The following is an 18856-nucleotide window of genomic DNA, read 5'->3' as shown; positions in this document are numbered from 1 at the left end:
CAGATGAACATGGGAGGGCAGAAGGCTGCCTAATACTGAAGCACCCCCAAACAACAAACCAAATGCAACAACTAGTGCAAGCATTCCTGGGGGAAGGACTGCAGCAGATTGATTTGCATATGGTAATGCCATCCAAGCAGTGGGTCAAAGTTGGCTTCAACCCTCGTCTGCATATGAAAAGAGAAAAGGGGCGTGCAGGGCATGGCGGCCTTTTGCGGCGCTTGGATGACCCCTAGTTCGCATTAAACACCTCCACCCTCCTTCGGTGTGGGGCTCATGTTGGCTATGCCCCAGCCCCTGAAGCATTCAAGCTGATTTCTTGCAGCAGCTGGGCACTGTAACAGCCCCAGAGCTGCTCTGTAAGGCAAGTAAAAGGGTGTGGGCCCAGAAGTACTACCTGTAGTTTGCATTGTGCATTGGAAAGCACAAAGTAAGCAGACGGGAGAAGTCAGGATAGTGCGCAAGGGCATAGAAGGGAGCGGCTCAAGAAAAGAGAAGTGGAAACAGACAGCAAACTAGGCTGGAGAGAGACCTGAGACAAAGAGATCTGAATTATACGAGAGCCGACCAGGGGAAACACAAATTATGCAGTCAAGTTTCCCACATTTGGGGAAATCGCAGGAGCAGCACACCCAGAGTGCAATGGGTGAGCTTTGCCCTGGGAGAAGCACCTTCATGATCATAGTATCTCACCTGGCAGGTAAGTAGGAGTTGGGCTAGAGCTGGGGAGGGTTGCTGCTCGGGTACCCCCCTGTCAAGTGAAGGAGATCCAACTGAGGCAGCGCAAGGGAACTCTAGAAAAAAGAACAAGGCTAGAGGAAGATCTGAGACAAAGAAATCTGACTTTTACCAGAGCTGACCAGAGGAAAGCACAAACACAGTCCCCCACTACCACAAATAATGCAGTCGAGTTTCCCACATTTGGGGAAATCATAGGGGTCAGCATACCCAGAATGCAATGAATGAACCTCACCCTGGGAGAACAATCTTCATGACCATGGTATCTCCTATGCAAAATAAGTATGATTTGGGATAGAGCTGGGGAGGGCCGCTGCTCAGGCACATCTCTGTCAAGTAAAGGAGATTCAACTGATGCAGCACAAGGGAACTCTCATCTGGGGACAACAACTGCAGGGAGAACACATATTTTCAGATGAACATGGGAGGGCAGAAGGCTGCCTAATACTGAAGCACCCCCAAACAACAAACCAAATGCAACAACTAGTGCAAGCATTCCTGGGGGAAGGCCTGCAGCAGATGGATTTGCATATGGTGATGTCATCCAAGCAGTGGGTCAAAGTTGGCTTCAACCCTCGTCTGCATATGAAAAGAGAAAAGGGGCGTGCAGGGCATGGCGGCCTTTTGCGGCGCTTGGATGACCCCTAGTTCGCATTAAACACCTCCACCCTCCTTCGGTGTGGGGCTCATGTTGGCTATGCCCCAGCCCCTTAAGCATTCAAGCTGATTTCTTGCAGCAGCTGGGCACTGTAACAGCTCCAGAGCTGCTCTGTAAGGCAAGTAAAAGGGTCTCTGTGGCGCAATCAGTTAGTATGTACGGCTATTAACCAAAAGGTTGGTGGTTCAATCCCACCCAGGGACCTGATTGACCTTGTGATCAGATTTTGGTGATATTTAAGTAGACAAGTCAAAATTTCAAACCCCCTCTTATTGTGTAGGGTACCTGGCCTTCTCTGATGTAATCAGAGTTAGATTTGATTCAGTGATTTTATAAAAAACAGCTAGGAAGCACAATTTAGCAGTGGGTTGCAGAGAAAAAAAATATGCTGGCAGAAAAATCCAATTGAGTGATTAAACAGCTCTTCATTTTCTGGCTTTATTTTTATGCTAACAAATTTGTTCTCTGAAAAGTGTCCACAAAGCCAAGTCTCTGATTAACACCTTTGTAAGGATGGTTTTTCACCTATTACTAAATTAAACTTGCTTCATTGGAAAGGCAGCAAGATGCATCCTCATTTCAATGTCTACTGAAATAATACAAGTTGACACCAGGAAACATTAACGCCACTGCATCCTTGCTGCTTTCTCATGTGGAAGTCTGTTTAATGTGAAAACAAGGTGATATCTAATTAGCACACAGGTAAGGAATTAAGAAAATCTTTATTTAAGGGTGAAGATGTTTCTCACAAAATTGTTGACCCAATGCATCATTGAAATTCAAGCTGGAAAGATGAATTTGATATATCACTTGTACATTTTGTATTGCTCTTCTGGTGACAATGTAGTTTGTTTTTGTCAATTACCATTTTAATAATAGGGTAAAGAAAATGAAGTGGATTTTTGAAAGAAAACAATACTGTCAATATACTATTAAAACAAATTAAAATGGTAAAAGTTATTGTACTTTAAGTAAAAATAAAAGAGACAAAATATCAATCCCAGTTTTGGATTACTTTAATTAACAAAAAAAAATGCATATAGCAGAGGATAGTTTCAATCTGCCTACCTCTGGGTTATGGGCCCAGCATGCTTCCATTGCAGTACTCTGCTGCACATGTAAGTGCAAGAGATCCTGAAGCACTCACTCATCATGGGAAAGTACCAATGTGTTTCTTCGTTGGTTGATGGAAGAAACATCTTACAAAAACTCTCCAGATTATTGACTTTTTAAAGTTTTGCTAGGAAACGTTTTAGATGAATGCTTATTAGCCTTTGTCAGTATGGACTTTTGCAAAGTGTCTCTGTGGCGCAATCAGTTAGTATGTACGGCTATTAACCAAAAGGTTGGTGGTTCAATCTTACTCAGGGACCTAATTGACCTTGTTATCAGATTTTGGTGATCTTTAAGTAGACAAGTCAAATTTCATACCCCCTGTTATGGTGTAGGGTACCTGGCCTTCTCTGATGTAATCAGAGTTAGATTTGATTCAGTGATTTTATAAAAACATCTAGGAAGCACAATTTAGCAGTGGGTTGCAGAGAAAAAGAAATATGCTGGCAAAAAAATCAAATTGCGTGATTAAACAGCTCTTTATTTTCTGGCTTTATTTTTATGCTAACAAATTTGTTCTCTGAAAAGTGTCCACAAAGCCAAGTCTCTGATTAACACCTTTGTAAGGATGGTTTTTCACCTATTACTAAATTAAACTTGCTTCATTGGAAAGGCAGCAAGATGCATCCTCATTTCAATGTCTACTGAAATAATACAGGTTGACACCAGGAAATATTAACGCCACTGCATCCTTGCTGCTTTCTCATGTGGAAGTCTGTTTAATGTGAAAACAAGGTGATATCTAATTAGCACACAGGTAAGAAATTACGAAAATCTTTATTTAAGGGTGAAGATGTTTCTCACAAAATTGTTGCCCCAATGCATCATTGAAATTCAAGCTGGAAATATGATTTTAATATATCACTTGTACATTTTGTATTGCTCTTCTGGAGACAATGTAGTTTTTTTTGTCAATTACCATTTTAATAATAGGGTAAAGAAAATTAAGTGGATTTTTGAAAGAAAACTATACTGTCAATATACTATTAAAACAAATTAAAATGGTAAAAGTTATTGTACTTTAAGTAAAAATAAAAGAGCAAAAATATCAATCCCAGTTTTGATTACTTAAATTAACAAAAAAAAAATGCATATAGCAAAGGACAGTTTCAATCTGCCTACCTCTGGGTTATGGGTCCAGCATGCTTCCATTGCAGTACTCTGCTGCACATGTAAGTGCAAGAGATCCTGAAGCACTCACTCATCATGGGAAAGTACCAATGTGTTTATTCGTTGGTTGATGGAAGAAACATCTTACAAAAACTCTCCAGATTATTGATTTTTTTATGTTTTTCTAGGAAACGTTCTAGATGTATGCTTATTAGCCTTTGTCAGTATGGACTCTGTGGCGCAATCGGTTAGTGTGTTTGGCTATTAACCAAAAGGTTGGTGGTTCAATCCCACCCAGGGATGTAATTAACCTTGTGATCAGATTTTGGTGATATTTAAGTAGACAAGTCAAAATTTCAAACATCCTCTTATGGTGTAGGGTACATGGCCTTCTCTGATGTAATCAGAGTTAGATTTGATTCAGTGATTTTATAAAAAACAGCTAGGAAGCACAATTTAGCAGTGGGTTGCAGAGAAAAAAAATATGCTGGCAGAAAAATCCAATCGAGTGATTAAACAGCTCTTCATTTTCTGGCTTTATTTTTATGCTAACAAATTTGTTCTCTGAAAAGTGTCCACAAAGCCAAGTCTCTGATTAACACCTTTGTAAGGATGGTTTTTCACCTATTACTAAATTAAACTTGCTTCATTGGAAAGGCAGCAAGATGCATCCTCATTTCAATGTCTACTGAAATAATACAAGTTGACACCAGGAAACATTAACGCCACTGCATCCTTGCTGCTTTCTCATGTGGAAGTCTGTTTAATGTGAAAACAAGGTGATATCTAATTAGCACACAGGTAAGGAATTAAGAAAATCTTTATTTAAGGGTGAAGATGTTTCTCACAAAATAGTTGACCCAATGCATCATTGAAATTCAAGCTGGAAAGATGATTTTAATATATCACTTGTACATTTTGTATTGCTCTTCTGGTGACAATGTAGTTTGTTTTTGTCAATTACCATTTTAATAATAGGGTAAAGAAAATTAAGTGGATTTTTGAAAGAAAACAATACTGTCAATATACTATTAAAACAAATTAAAATGGTAAAAGTTATTGTACTTTAAGTAAAAATAAAAGAGCCAAAATATCAATCCCTGTTTTGGATTACTTAAATTAACAAACAAAAAAATGCATATAGCAGAGGATAGTTTCAATCTGCCTACCTCTGGGTTATGGGCCCAGCATGCTTCCATTGCTGTACTCTGCTGCACATGTAAGTGCAAGAGATCCTGAAGCACTCACTCATCATGGGAAAGTACCAATGTGTTTCTTCGTTGGTTGATTAGAAGAAACATCTTACAAAAACTCTCCAGATTATTGACTTTTTTAAGTTTTTCTAGGAAACGTTTTAGATGAATGCTTATTAGCCTTTGTCAGTATGAACTTTTGCAAAGTGTCTCTGTGGCGCAATCAGTTAGTATGTACGGCTATTAACCAAAAGGTTGGTGGTTCAATCCCACCCAGGGACCTAATTGACCTTGTTATCAGATTTTGGTGATCTTTAAGTAGACAAGTCAAATTTCATACCCCCTGTTATGGTGTAGGGTACCTGGCCTTCTCTGATGTAATCAGAGTTAGATTTGATTCAGTGATTTTATAAAAACATCTAGGAAGCACAATTTAGCAGTGGGTTGCAGAGAAAAAGAAATATGCTGGCAAAAAAATCAAATTGCGTGATTAAACAGCTCAATTTCTGGCTTTATTTTTATGCTAACAAATTTGTTCTCTGAAAAGTGTCCACAAAGCCAAGTCTCTGATTAACACCTTTGTAAGGATGGTTTTTCACCTATTACTAAATTAAACTTGCTTCATTGGAAAGGCAGCAAGATGCATCCTCATTTCAATGTCTACTGAAATAATACAAGTCGACACCAGGAAACATTAACGCCACTGCATCCTTGCTGCTTTCTCATGTGGAAGTCTGTTTAATGTGAAAACAAGGTGATATCTAATTAGCACACAGGTAAGGAATTAAGAAAATCTTTATTTAAGGGTGAAGATGTTTCTCACAAAATCGTTGCCCCAATGCATCATTGAAATTCAAGCTGGAAAGATGATTTTAATATATCACTTGTACATTTTGTATTGCTCTTCTGGTGACAATGTAGTTTGTTTTTGTCAATTACCATTTTAATAATAGGGTAAAGAAAATTAAGTGGATTTTTGAAAGAAAACAATACTGTCAATATACTATTAAAACAAATTAAAATGGTAAAAGTTATTGTACTTTAAGTAAAAATAAAAGAGCCAAAATATCAATCCCAGTTTTGGATTACTTTAATTAACAAAAAAAAAAAGCATACAGCAGAGGATAGTTTCAATCTGCCTACCTCTGGGTTATGGGTCCAGCATGCTTCCATTGCTGTACTCTGCTGCACATGTAAGTGCAAGAGATCCTGAAGCACTCACTCATCATGGGAAAGTACCAATGTGTTTCTTCGTTGGTTGATGGAAGAAACATCTTACAAAAACTCTCCAGATTATTGACTTTTTAAAGTTTTGCTAGGAAACGTTTTAGATGAATGCTTATTAGCCTTTGTCATTATGGACTTTTGCAAAGTGTCTCTGTGGCGCAATCAGTTAGTATGTACGGCTATTAACCAAAAGGTTGGTGGTTCAATCCCACCTAGGGACCTAATTGACCTTGTTATCAGATTTTGGTGATCTTTAAGTAGACAAGTCAAAATTTCAAACCCCCTGTTATGGTGTAGGGTACTTGGCCTTCTCTGATGTAATCAGAGTTAGATTTGATTCAGTGATTTTATAAAAACAGCTAGGAAGCACAATTTAGCAGTGGGTTGCAGAGAAAAAGAAATATGCTGGGCAAAAAAATCAAATTGCGTGATTAAACAGCTCTTCATTTTCTGGCTTTATTTTTATGCTAACAAATTTGTTCTCTGAAAAATGTCCACAAAGCCAAGTCTCTGATTAACACCTTTGTAGGGATGGTTTTTCACCTATTACTAAATTAAACTTGCTTCATTGGAAAGGCAGCAAGATGCATCCTCATTTCAATGTCTACTGAAATAATACAGGTTGACACCAGGAAACATTAACGCCACTGCATCCTTGCTGCTTTCTCATGTGGAAGTCTGTTTAATATGAAAACAAGGTGATATCTAATTAGCACACAGGTAAGGAATTAAGAAAATCTTTATTTAAGGGTGAAGATGTTTCTCACAAAATCGTTGCCCCAATGCATCATTGAAATTCAAGCTGGAAAGATGATTTTAATATATCACTTGTACATTTTGTATTGCTCTTCTGGTGACAATGTAGTTTGTTTTTGTCAATTACCATTTTAATAATAGGGTAAAGAAAATGAAGTGGATTTTTGAAAGAAAACAATACTGTCAATATACTATTAAAACAAATTAAAATGGTAAAAGTTATTGTACTTTAAGTAAAAATAAAAGAGCCAAAATATCAATCCCAGTTTTGGATTACTTTAATTAACAAAAAAAAATGCATATAGCAGAGGATAGTTTCAATCTGCCTACCTCTGGGTTATGGGCCCAGCATGCTTCCATTGCAGTACTCTGCTGCACATGTAAGTGCAAGAGATCCTGAAGCACTCACTCATCATGGGAAAGTACCAATGTGTTTCTTCGTTGGTTGATGGAAGAAACATCTTACAAAAACTCTCCAGATTATTGACTTTTTAAACTTTTTCTAGGAAACGTTTTAGATGAATGCTTATTAGCCTTTGTCAGTATGAACTTTTGCAAAGTGTCTCTGTGGCGCAATCAGTTAGTATGTACGGCTATTAACCAAAAGGTTGGTGGTTCAATCCCACCCAGGGACCTAATTGACCTTGTTATCAGATTTTGGTGATCTTTAAGTAGACAAGTCAAATTTCATACCCCCTGTTATGGTTTAGGGTACCTGGCCTTCTCTGATGTAATCAGAGTTAGATTTGATTCAGTGATTTTATAAAAACATCTAGGAAGCACAATTTAGCAGTGGGTTGCAGAGAAAAAGAAATATGCTGGCAAAAAAATCAAATTGCGTGATTAAACAGCTCTTCATTTTCTGGCTTTATTTTTATGCTAACAAATTTGTTCTCTGAAAAGTGTCCACAAAGCCAAGTCTCTGATTAACACCTTTGTAGGGATGGTTTTTCACCTATTACTAAATTAAACTTGCTTCATTGGAAAGGCAGAGAGATGCATCCTCATTTCAATGTCTACTGAAATAATACAGGTTGACACCAGGAAACATTAACGCCACTGCATCCTTGCTGCTTTCTCATGTGGAAGTCTGTTTAATGTGAAAACAAGGTGATATCTAATTAGCACACAGGTAAGGAATTACGAAAATCTTTATTTAAGGGTGAAGATGTTTCTCACAAAATTGTTGCCCCAATGCATCATTGAAATTCAAGCTGGAAAGATGATTTTAATATATCACTTGTACATTTTGTATTGCTCTTCTGGTGACAATGTAGTTTTTTTTGTCAATTACCATGTTAATAACAGGGTAAAGAAAATTAAGTGGATTTTTGAAAGAAAACTATACTGTCAATATACTATTAAAACAAATTAAAATGGTAAAAGTTATTGTACTTTAAGTAAAAATAAAAGAGCAAAAATATCAATCCCAGTTTTGATTACTTAAATTAACAAAAAAAATGCATATAGCAAAGGATAGTTTCAATCTGCCTACCGCTGGGTTATGGGTCCAGCATGCTTCCATTGCAGTACTCTGCTGCCCATGTAAGTGCAAGAGATCCTGAAGCACTCACTCATCATGGGAAAGTACCAATGTGTTTCTTCGTTGGTTGATGGAAGAAACATCTTACAAAAACTCTCCAGATTATCGACTTTTTAAAGTTTTTCTAGGAAACGTTTTAGATGAATGCTTATTAGCCTTTGTCAGTATAGACTTTTGCAAAGTGTCTCTGTGGCGCAATCAGTTAGTATGTACGGCTATTAACCAAAAGGTTGGTGGTTCAATCCCACCCAGGGACCTAATTGACCTTGTTATCAGATTTTGGTGATCTTTAAGTAGACAAGTCAAAATTTCAAACCCCCTGTTATGGTGTAGGGTACCTGGCCTTCTCTGATGTAATCAGAGTTAGATTTGATTCAGTGATTTTATAAAAACAGCTAGGAAGCACAATTTAGCAGTGGGTTGCAGAGAAAAAAAATATGCTGGCAGAAAAATCCAATTGAGTGATTAAACAGCTCTTTATTTTCTGGCTTTATTTTTATGCTAACAAATTTGTTCTCTGAAAAGTGTCCACAAAGCCAAGTCTCTGATTAACACCTTTGTAGGGATGGTTTTTCACCTATTACTAAATTAAACTTGCTTCATTGGAAAGGCAGCAAGATGCATCCTCATTTCAATGTCTACTGAAATAATACAGGTTGACACCAGGAAACATTAACGCCACTGCATCCTTGCTGCTTTCTCATGTGGAAGTCTGTTTAATGTGAAAACAAGGTGATATCTAATTAGCACACAAGTAAGGAATTAAGAAAATCTTTATTTAAGGGTGAAGATGTTTCTCACAAAATCGTTGCCCCAATGCATCATTGAAATTCAAGCTGGAAAGATGATTTTAATATATCACTTGTACATTTTGCATTGCTCTTCTGGTGACAATGTAGTTTGTTTTTGTCAATTACCATTTTAATAATAGGGTAAAGAAAATTAAGTGGATTTTTGAAAGAAAACAATACTGTCAATATACTATTAAAACAAATTAAAATGGTAAAAGTTATTGTACTTTAAGTAAAAATAAAAGAGCCAAAATATCAATCCCAGTTTTGGATTACTTTAATTAACAAAAAAAAATGCATATAGTAGAGGATAGTTTCAATCTGCCTACCTCTGGGTTATGGGCCCAGCATGCTTCCATTGCTGTACTCTGCTGCACATGTAAGTGCAAGAGATCCTGAAGCACTCACTCATCATGGGAAAGTACCAATGTGTTTCTTCGTTGGTTGATGGAAGAAACATCTTACAAAAACTCTCCAGATTATTGACTTTTTAAAGTTTTTCTAGGAAACGTTTTAGATGAATGCTTATTAGCCTTTGTCAGTATTTACTTCTGCAAAGTGTCTCTGTGGCGCAATCAGTTAGTGTGTATGGCTACTAACCAAAAGGTTAGTGGTTCAATCACACCCAGGGACGTAATTGACCTTGTGATCAGATTTTGGTGATCTTTAAGTAGACAAGTCAAAATTTCAAACCCCCTGTTATGGTGTAGGGTACCTGGCCTTCTCTGATGTAATCAGAGTTAGATTTGATTCAGTGATTTTATAAAAACAGCTAGGAAGCACAATTTAGCAGTGGGTTGCAGAGAAAAAGAAATATGCTGGCAAAAAAATCCAATTGAGTGATTAAACAGCTCTTCATTTTCTGGCTTTATTTTTATGCTAACAAATTTGTTCTCTGAAAAGTGTCCACAAAGCCAAGTCTCTGATTAACACCTTTGTAGGGATGATTTTTCACCTATTACTAAATTAAACTTGCTTCATTGGAAAGGCAGCAAGATGCATCCTCATTTCAATGTCTACTGAAATAATACAGGTTGACACCAGGAAACATTAACGCCACTGCATCCTTGCTGCTTTCTCATGTGGAAGTCTGTTTAATGTGAAAACAAGGTGATATCTAATTAGCACACAGGTAAGGAATTAAGAAAATCTTTATTTAAGGGTGAAGATGTTTCTCATAAAATCGTTGCCCCAATGCATCATTGAAATTCAAGCTGGAAAGATGATTTTAATATATCACTTGTACATTTTGTATTGCTCTTCTGGCAGTTGTTGTCCCCAGATGAGAGTTCCCTTGTGCTGCCTCAGTTGAATCTCCTTTACTTGACAGAGATGTGCCTGAGCAGCGGCCCTCCCCAGCCCTATCCCAAATCATACTTATTTTGCATAGGAGATACCATGGTCATGAAGATTGTTCTCCCAGGGTGAGATTCATTCATTGCATTCTGGGTATGCTGACCCCTGTGATTTCCCCAAATGTGGGAAACTCAACTGCATTATTTGTGGTAGTGGGGGACTGTGTTTGTGCTTTCTTCTGGTCAACTCTGGTAAAAATCAGATTTCTTTGTCTCAGATCTTTCTCTAGCCTTGTTCCTCTTTCGAGAGTTCCCTTGTGCTGCCTCAGTTGGATCTCCTTCACTTGACAGGGGGGTACCCGAGCAGCGACCCTTCGCAGCTCTAGCCCAACTCCTACTTACCTGCCAGGTGAGATACTATGATCATGCAGGTGCTTCTCCCAGGGCAAGGCTCACCCATTGCACTCTGGGTGTGCTGCCCCTGTGATTTCCCCAAATGAGGGAAACTTGACTGCATAATTTGTGTTTCCCCTGGTCGGCTCTCATATAATTCAGATCTCTTTGTCTCAGGTCTCTCTCCAGCCTAGTTTGCTGTCTGTTTCCACTTCTCTTTTCTTGAGCCGCTCCCTTCTATGCCCTTGCGCACTATCCTGACTTCTCCCGTCTGCTTACTTTGTGCCTTCCAACACACAATGCAAACTACAGGTAGTGCTGCAGGGCCCACACCCTTTTACTTGCCTCACAGAGCAGCTCTGGAGCTGTTACAGTGCCCAGCTGCTGCAAGAAATCAGCTTGAATGCTTCAGGGGCTGGGGCATTGCCAACATGAGCCCCACACCGAAGGAGGGTGGGGGTGTTTAATGCGAACTAAGGGTCACCCAAGCGCCGCAAAAGGCCGCCATGCCCTGCACGCCCCTTTTCTCTTTTCATATGCAGACGAGGGTTGAAGCCAACTTTGACCCACTGCTTGGATGGCATTACCATATGCAAATCAATCTGCTGCAGGCCTTCCCCCAGGAATGCTTGCACTAGTTGTTGCATTTGGTTTGTTGTTTGGGGGTGCTTCAGTATTAGGCAGCCTTCTGCCCTCCCATGTTCATCTGAAAATATGTGTTCTCCCTGCAGTTGTTGTCCCCAGATGAGAGTTCCCTTGTGCTGCCTCAGTTGAATCTCCTTTACTTGACAGAGATGTGCCTGAGCAGCGGCCCTCCCCAGCCCTATCCCAAATCATACTTATTTTGCATAGGAGATACCATGGTCATGAAGATTGTTCTCCCAGGGTGAGGTTCATTCATTGCATTCTGGGTATGCTGACTCCTATGATTTCCCCAAATGTGGGAAACTCAACTGCATTATTTGTGGTAGTGGGGGACTATGTTTGTGCTTTCCTCTGGTCAGCTCTGGTAAAAGTCAGATTTATTTGTCTCAGATCTTCCTCTAGCCTTGTTCTTCTTTCGAGAGTTCCCTTGTGCTGCCTCAGTTGGATCTCCTTCACTTGACAGGGGGGTGCCCGAGCATCGACCCTCCCCAGCTCAAGCCCAACTCCTACTTACCTGCCAGGTGAGATACTATGATCATGAAGGTGCTTCTCCCAGGGCAAGGCTCACCCATTGCACTCTGGGTGTGCTGCTCCTGTGATTTCCCCAAATGTGGGAAACTTGACTGCATAATTTGTGTTTCCCCTGGTCGGCTCTCATATAATTCAGATCTCTTTGTCTCAGGTCTCTCTCCAGCCTAGTTTGCTGTCTGTTTCCACTTCTCTTTTCTTGAGCCGCTCCCTTCTATGCCCTTGCGCACTATCCTGACTTCTCCCGTCTGCTTACTTTGTGCCTTCCAACACACAATGCAAACTACAGGTAGTGCTGCAGGGCCCACACCCTTTTACTTGCCTCACAGAGCAGCTCTGGAGCTGTTACAGTGCCCAGCTGCTGCAAGAAATCAGCTTGAATGCTTCAGGGGCTGGGGCATTGCCAACATGAGCCCCACACCGAAGGAGGGTGGGGGTGTTTAATGCGAACTAAGGGTCACCCAAGCGCTGCAAAAGGCCGCCATGCCCTGCACGCCCCTTTTCTCTTTTCATATGCAGACGAGGGTTGAAGCCAACTTTGACCCACTGCTTGGATGGCATTACCATATGCAAATCAATCTGCTGCAGGCCTTCCCCCAGGAATGCTTGCACTAGTTGTTGCATTTGGTTTGTTGTTTGGGGGTGCTTCAGTATTAGGCAGCCTTCTGCCCTCCCATGTTCATCTGAAAATATGTGTTCTCCCTGCAGTTGTTGTCCCCAGATGAGAGTTCCCTTGTGCTGCCTCAGTTGAATCTCCTTTACTTGACAGAGATGTGCCTGAGCAGCGGCCCTCCCCAGCCCTATCCCAAATCATACTTATTTTGCATAGGAGATACCATGGTCATGAAGATTGTTCTCCCAGGGTGAGGTTCATTCATTGCATTCTGGGTATGCTGACTCCTATGATTTCCCCAAATGTGGGAAACTCAACTGCATTATTTGTGGTAGTGGGGGACTATGTTTGTGCTTTCCTCTGGTCAGCTCTGGTAAAAGTCAGATTTATTTGTCTCAGATCTTCCTCTAGCCTTGTTCTTCTTTCGAGAGTTCCCTTGTGCTGCCTCAGTTGGATCTCCTTCACTTGACAGGGGGGTGCCCGAGCATCGACCCTCCCCAGCTCAAGCCCAACTCCTACTTACCTGCCAGGTGAGATACTATGATCATGAAGGTGCTTCTCCCAGGGCAAGGCTCACCCATTGCACTCTGGGTGTGCTGCTCCTGTGATTTCCCCAAATGTGGGAAACTTGACTGCATAATTTGTGTTTCCCCTGGTCAGCTCTCGTATAATTCAGATCTGTTTGTCTCAGGTCTCTCTCCAGCCTAGTTTGCTGTCTGTTTCAACTTCTCTTTTCTTGAGCCGCTCCCTTCTATGCCCTTGCGCACTATCTTGACTTCTCCCATCTGCTTACTTTGTGCCTTCCAACGCACAATGCGAACTACAGGTAGTGCTGCAGGGCCCACACCCTTTTACTTGCCTTACAGAGCAGCTCTGGAGCTATTACAGTGCCCAGCTGCTGCAAGTAATCAGCTTGAATGCTTCAGGGGCTGGGGCATAGCCAACAAGAGCCCCACACCGAAGTAGGGTGGAGGTGTTTAATGCGAACTAGGGGTCATCCAAGCGCCGCAAAAGGCCGCCATGCCCTGCACGCCCCTTTTCTCTTTTCATATGCAGACGAGGGTTGAAGCCAACTTTGACCCACTGCTTGGATGACATCACCATATGCAAATCCATCTGCTGCAGGCCTTCCCCCAGGAATGCTTGTACTAGTTATTGCATTTGGTTTGTTGTTTGGGGGTGCTTCAGTATTAGGCAGCCTTCTGCCCTCCCATGTTAATCTGAAAATATGTGTTCTCCCTGCAGTTGTTGTCCCCAGATGAGAGTTCCCTTGTGCTGCCTCAGTTGAATCTCCTTTACTTGACAGAGATGTGCCTGAGCAGCGGCCCTCCCCAGCCCTATCCCAAATCATACTTATTTTGCATAGGAGATACCATGGTCATGAAGATTGTTCTCCCAGGGTGAGGTTCATTCATTGCATTCTGGGTATGCTGACCCCTGTGATTTCCCCAAATGTGGGAAACTCGACTGCATTATTTGTGGTAGTGGGGGACTGTGTTTGTGCTTTCCTCTGGTCAGCTCTGGTAAAAGCCAGATTTCTGTGTCTCAGATCTTCCTCTAGCCTTGTTCTTCTTTCGAGAGTTCTCTTGTGCTGCCTCAGTTGGATCTCCTTCACTTGACAGGGGGGTGCCCGAGCAGCGACCCTCCTCAGCTCTTGCCCAACTCCTACTTACCTGCCAGGTGAGATACTATGATCATGAAGGTGCTTCTCCCAGGGCAAGGCTCACCCATTGCACTCTGTGTGTGCTGCTCCAGCGATTTCCCCAAATGTGGGAAACTCGACTGCATAATTTGTGTTTCCCCTGGTCGGCTCTCATATAATTCAGATCTCTTTGTCTCAGGTCTCTCTCCAGCCTAGTTTGCTGTCTGTTTCCACTTCTCTTTTCTTGAGCCGCTCCCTTCTATGCCCTTGCGCACTATCTTGACTTCTCCCGTCTGCTTACTTTGTGCCTTCCAACGCACAATGCGAACTACAGGTAGTGCTGCAGGGCCCACACCCTTTTAGTTGCCTTACAGAGCAGCTCTGGAGCTGTTACAGTGCCCAGCTGCTGCAAGAAATCAGCTTGAATGTTCTTCGTTGATTGATGGAAGAAACATCTTACAAAAACTCTCCAGATTATTGACTTTTTAAAGTTTTTCTAGGAAACGTTCTAGATGAATGCTTATTAGCGTTTGTCAGAATGTACGTTTGCAAAGTGTCACTGTGGCGCAATCAGTTAGCGTGTTCGGTTATTATCCAAAAGGTTGGTGGTTCAATCCCACCCAGGGACGTAATTTACCTTGTTATCTGATTTTGGTGATATTAAAGTAGACAAGTCAAAATTTCAAACCCCCTCTTATTGTGTAGGGTACCTGGCCTTCTCTGATGTAATCAGAGTTAGATTTGATTCAGTGATTTTATAAAAAACAGCTAGGAAGCACAATTTAGCAGTGGGTTGCAGAGAAAAAAAATATGCTGGCAGTAAAAATCCAATTGAGTGATTAAACAGCTCTTCATTTTCTGGCTTTATTTTTATGCTAACAAATTTGTTCTCTGAAAAGTGTCCACAAAGCCAAGTCTCTGATTAACACCTTTGTAAGGATGGTTTTTCACCTATTACTAAATTAAACTTGCTTCATTGGAAAGGCAGCAAGATGCATCCTCATTTCAATGTCTACTGAAATAATACAGGTTGACACCAGGAAACATTAACGCCACTGCATCCTTGCTGCTTTCTCATGTGGAAGTCTGTTTAATGTGAAAACAAGGTGATATCTAATTAGCACACAGGTAAGGAATTACGAAAATCTTTATTTAAGGGTGAAGATGTTTCTCACAAAATTGTTGCCCCAATGCATCATTGAAATTCAAGCTGGAAAGATGATTTTAATATATCACTTGTACATTTTGTATTGCTCTTCTGGTGACAATGTAGTTTTTTTTGTCAATTACCATTTTAATAACAGGGTAAAGAAAATTAAGTGGATTTTTGAAAGAAAACTATACTGTCAATATACTATTAAAACAAATTAAAATGGTAAAAGTTATTGTACTTTAAGTAAAAATAAAAGAGCAAAAATATCAATCCCAGTTTTGATTACTTAAATTAAAAAAAAAATGCATATAGCAAAGGATAGTTTCAATCTGCCTACCTCTGGGTTATGGGTCCAGCATGCTTCCATTGCAGTACTCTGCTGCCCATGTAAGTTCAAGAGATCCTGAAGCACTCACTCATCATGGGAAAGTACCAATGTGTTTATTCGTTGGTTGATGGAAGAAACATCTTACAAAAACTCTCCAGATTATTGATTTTTTAATGTTTTTCTAGGAAACGTTCTAGATGTATGCTTATTAGCCTTTGTCAGTATGTACGTTTTGCAAAGTGTCTCTGTGGCGCAATCGGTTAGTGTGTTTGGCTATTAACCAAAAGGTTGGTGGTTCAATCCCACCCAGGGACGTAATTAACCTTGTGATCAGATTTTGGTGATATTTAAGTAGACAAATCAAAATTTCAAACCTCCTCTTATGGTGTAGGGTACATGGCCTTCTCTGATGTAATCAGAGTTAGATTTGATTCAGTGATTTTATAAAAAACAGCTAGGAAGCACAATCTAGCAGTGGGTTGCAGAGAAAAAAAATATGCTGGCAGAAAAATCCAATTGAGTGATTAAACAGCTCTTCATTTTCTGGCTTTATTTTTATGCTAACAAATTTGTTCTCTGAAAAGTGTCCACAAAGCCAAGTCTCTGATTAACACCTTTGTAAGGATGGTTTTTCACCTATTACTAAATTAAACTTGCTTCATTGGAAAGGCAGCAAGATGCATCCTCATTTCAATGTCTACTGAAATAATACAAGTTGACACCAGGAAACATTAACGCCACTGCATCCTTGCTGCTTTCTCATGTGGAAGTCTGTTTAATGTGAAAACAAGGTGATATCTAATTAGCACACAGGTAAGGAATTACGAAAATCTTTATTTAAGGGTTAAGATGTTTCTCACAAAATTGTTGACCCAATGCATCATTGAAATTCAAGCTGGAAAGATGATTTTAATATATCACTTGTACATTTTGTATTGCTCTTCTGGTGACAATGTAGTTTGTTTTTGTCAATTACCATTTTAATAATAGGGTAAAGAAAATGAAGTGGATTTTTGAAAGAAAACAATACTGTCAATATACTATTAAAACAAATTAAAATGGTAAAAGTTATTGTACTTTAAGTAAAAATAAAAGAGACAAAATATCAATCCCAGTTTTGGATTACTTTAATTAACAAAAAAAAATGCATATAGCAGAGGATAGTTTCAAAATTTCAAACCCCCTGTTATGGTGTAGGGTACCTGGCCTTCTCTGATGTAATCAGAGTTAGATTTGATTCAGTGATTTTATAAAAACAGCTAGGAAGCACAATTTAGCAGTGGGTTGCAGAGAAAAAAAATATGCTGGCAGAAAAATCCAATTGAGTGATTAAACAGCTCTTTATTTTCTGGCTTTATTTTTATGCTAACAAATTTGTTCTCTGAAAAGTGTCCACAAAGCCAAGTCTCTGATTAACACCTTTGTAAGGATGGTTTTTCACCTATTACTAAATTAAACTTGCTTCATTGGAAAGGCAGCAAGATGCATCCTCATTTCAATGTCTACTGAAATAATACAGGTTGACACCAGGAAACATTAACGCCACTGCATCCTTGCTGCTTTCTCATGTGGAAGTCTGTTTAATGTGAAAACAAGGTGATATCTAATTAGCACACAGGTAAGGAATTAAGAAAATCTTTATTTAAGGGTGAAGATGTTTCTCACAAAATCGTTGCCCCAATGCATCATTGAAATTCAAGCTGGAAAGATGATTTTAATATATCACTTGTACATTTTGTATTGCTCTTCTGGTGACAATGTAGTTTGTTTTTGTCAATTACCATTTTAATAATAGGGTAAAGAAAATTAAGTGGATTTTTGAAAGAAAACAATACTGTCAATATACTATTAAAACAAATTAAAATGGTAAAAGTTATTGTACTTTAAGTAAAAATAAAAGAGCCAAAATATCAATCCCAGTTTTGGATTACTTTAATTAACAAACAAAAAAATGCATATAGCAGAGGATAGTTTCAATCTGCCTACCTCTGGGTTATGGGCCCAGCATTCTTCCATTGCTGTACTCTGCTGCACATGTAAGTGCAAGAGATCCTGAAGCACTCACTCATCATGGGAAAGTACCAATGTGTTTCTTCGTTGGTTGATAGAAGAAACATCTTACAAAAACTCTCCAGATTATTGACTTTTTTAAGTTTTTCTAGGAAACGTTTTAGATTAATGCTTATTAGCATTTGTCAGTATGTACTTTTGCAAAGTGTCTCTGTGGTGCAATCAGTTAGTGTGTACGGCTATTAACCAAAAGGTTGGTGGTTCAATCCCACCCAGGGACGTAATTGACCTTGTTATCAGATTTTGGTGATCTTTAAGTAGACAAGTCAAATTTCATACCCCCTGTTATGGTGTAGGGTACCTGGCCTTCTCTGATGTAATCAGAGTTAGATTTGATTCAGTGATTTTATAAAAACATCTAGGAAGCACAATTTAGCAGTGGGTTGCAGAGAAAAAGAAATATGCTGGCAAAAAAATCAAATTGCGTGATTAAACAGCTCTTCATTTTCTGGCTTTATTTTTATGCTAACAAATTTGTTCTCTGAAAAGTGTCCACAAAGCCAAGTCTCTGATTAACACCTTTGTAGGGATGGTTTTTCACCTATTACTAAATTAAACTTGCTTCATTGGAAAGGCAGCAAGATGTATCCTCATTTCAATGTCTACTGAAATAATACAGGTTGACACCAGGAAACATTAACGCCACTGCATCCTTGCTGCTTTCTCATGTGGAAGTCTGTTTAATGTGAAAACAAGGTGATATCTAATTAGCACACAGGTAAGGAATTAAGAAAATCTTTATTTAAGGGTGAAGATGTTTCTCACAAAATTATTGACCCAATGCATCATTGAAATTCAAGCTGGAAAGATGATTTTAATATATCACTTGTACATTTTGTATTGCTCTTCTGGTGACAATGTAGTTTGTTTTTGTCAATTACCATTTTAATAATAGGGTAAAGAAAATGAAGTGGATTTTTGAAAGAAAACAATACTGTCAATATACTATTAAAACAAATTAAAATGGTAAAAGTTATTGTACTTTAAGTAAAAATAAAAGAGACAAAATATCAATCCCAGTTTTGGATTACTTTAATTAACAAAAAAAATGCATATAGCA

At 39.3% G+C, this 18856-nt stretch overlaps 8 non-coding genes and 3 pseudogenes across 8 annotated transcripts; 9 read left to right on the top strand and 2 right to left on the bottom strand.

Moving 5' to 3' along the window:
• Window positions 1-545: 545 nt before the first annotated feature.
• LOC135031833 (U1 spliceosomal RNA) lies at window positions 546-708 on the bottom strand. Its single transcript, XR_010227455.1, has one exon. It is a non-coding gene; the product is annotated as a U1 spliceosomal RNA (small nuclear RNA).
• A 152-nt stretch (window positions 709-860) lies between these two features.
• On the bottom strand, window positions 861-1024 carry LOC135031880 (U1 spliceosomal RNA). Its single transcript, XR_010227496.1, has one exon. It is a non-coding gene; the product is annotated as a U1 spliceosomal RNA (small nuclear RNA).
• A 9478-nt stretch (window positions 1025-10502) lies between these two features.
• On the top strand, window positions 10503-10666 carry LOC135031892 (U1 spliceosomal RNA). The gene has a single exon (XR_010227508.1). It is a non-coding gene; the product is annotated as a U1 spliceosomal RNA (small nuclear RNA).
• A 152-nt stretch (window positions 10667-10818) lies between these two features.
• LOC135031862 (U1 spliceosomal RNA) lies at window positions 10819-10960 on the top strand (annotated as a pseudogene).
• Window positions 10961-11652: 692 nt separating this feature from the next.
• LOC135031819 (U1 spliceosomal RNA) lies at window positions 11653-11816 on the top strand. Its single transcript, XR_010227442.1, has one exon. It is a non-coding gene; the product is annotated as a U1 spliceosomal RNA (small nuclear RNA).
• A 152-nt stretch (window positions 11817-11968) lies between these two features.
• Window positions 11969-12110, top strand: LOC135031840 (U1 spliceosomal RNA; annotated as a pseudogene).
• A 692-nt stretch (window positions 12111-12802) lies between these two features.
• On the top strand, window positions 12803-12966 carry LOC135031901 (U1 spliceosomal RNA). Its single transcript, XR_010227517.1, has one exon. It is a non-coding gene; the product is annotated as a U1 spliceosomal RNA (small nuclear RNA).
• A 152-nt stretch (window positions 12967-13118) lies between these two features.
• Window positions 13119-13281, top strand: LOC135031836 (U1 spliceosomal RNA). Its single transcript, XR_010227458.1, has one exon. It is a non-coding gene; the product is annotated as a U1 spliceosomal RNA (small nuclear RNA).
• Window positions 13282-13952: 671 nt separating this feature from the next.
• Window positions 13953-14116, top strand: LOC135031871 (U1 spliceosomal RNA). Its single transcript, XR_010227487.1, has one exon. It is a non-coding gene; the product is annotated as a U1 spliceosomal RNA (small nuclear RNA).
• Window positions 14117-14268: 152 nt separating this feature from the next.
• Window positions 14269-14410, top strand: LOC135031847 (U1 spliceosomal RNA; annotated as a pseudogene).
• Window positions 14411-15967: 1557 nt separating this feature from the next.
• Window positions 15968-16041, top strand: TRNAN-AUU (transfer RNA asparagine (anticodon AUU)). The gene has a single exon. It is a non-coding gene; the product is annotated as a tRNA-Asn (tRNA).
• Window positions 16042-18856: the final 2815 nt, after the last annotated feature.

Source organism: Pseudophryne corroboree, unplaced genomic scaffold, assembly GCF_028390025.1.
Source record: "Pseudophryne corroboree isolate aPseCor3 unplaced genomic scaffold, aPseCor3.hap2 scaffold_533, whole genome shotgun sequence".
In the NCBI taxonomy this organism is placed as follows: Eukaryota; Metazoa; Chordata; class Amphibia; order Anura; family Myobatrachidae; genus Pseudophryne; species Pseudophryne corroboree.
Note: the sequence above shows the minus strand (reverse complement) of the source record. Positions and strands in the feature narration are given on the sequence as shown.